This window comes from Octopus bimaculoides, chromosome 14 (assembly GCF_001194135.2).
Source record: "Octopus bimaculoides isolate UCB-OBI-ISO-001 chromosome 14, ASM119413v2, whole genome shotgun sequence".
Classification (NCBI taxonomy): domain Eukaryota; kingdom Metazoa; phylum Mollusca; class Cephalopoda; order Octopoda; family Octopodidae; genus Octopus; species Octopus bimaculoides.
The window spans coordinates 33,455,508-33,456,576 of record NC_068994.1 but is presented as its reverse complement, the minus strand read 5'-3'; positions in this window follow the sequence as shown (position 1 = coordinate 33,456,576).

Here is a 1,069-nt window from a genome sequence, read left to right as displayed (position 1 = left end):
GGGACTTATTCTTTGTAAGCCTAGTACCTATTCTATCAGGCACTTTTGCCGAACCGCTAAGTTACGGGCACGTAAACACACCAGCATCGGTTGTCAAGCGATGTTGGGGGGACAAACACAGACACACAAACATATACACACACATACATATATACGACGGGCTTCTTTCAGTTTCCGTCTACCATATCCACTCACAAGGCTTTGGTCTGCCCGAGGCTATACTAGAAGACACTTGCCCAAGGTGCCATGCTGTGAGACTGAACCCGGAACCATATGGTTGGTAAGCAAGCTAATTACCACATAGCCACTCCTGCGCCTATCATTTAAGATTAAGATTAAGTTGTTGCTTATCATTTAAGATTTACAGGGTTGTTGATTCAGATACTAGTCTATCGCATTCCAAGAGAACGGGAGTGTGTCACAATTTGTCCTCATCAACCATATCACGGTGTATCATCACGAGAGGTTATTATCATGTCTCCACAAAGGTTATCATAGTATATATGTCTACATTATCATCGCATATCTACATCAAACCTTATCATTGGATATCTTTTATCTTTCGCTCGTTTCAGTCACTGCATTGCGGCCATGCTGGGGTAGCACCTAGAAATGTTTTAATCGAGCAAATCGATTCCAGTATTTAGGTTTTTCTTTTAAGGCAGCTACTTATTCTAGCGTTTTCTCTTTTGGGATATAAACGACACGACACCGGTTGCCGAGCGGTGGAGGCACAAACCCAGGCACGAAGAGAAACACACACATTCGCTCGCGCACGCACACACACACACACACACACACACACATATATATATATGCACTATGTTGAACCGTTAAACTCTACACAATTTTTTCTCTCTCCACTTTTTTTATTCTCTCTCCGTTTTGTTTTTCATCTTAATTCTTCCTGTCGCAGAGCGTTGTCTCGAAACGTAAAAGACTTTCCAATTTTTCCAGAGCGCTAAAGTAATACACCTGCTTGTTGTTCCTACACTTATCTTCGTCTTTTGTTTTCTGTAAATTTGAACTATATATATATATGTGTGTGTGTGTGTGTGTGTGTGTGTGT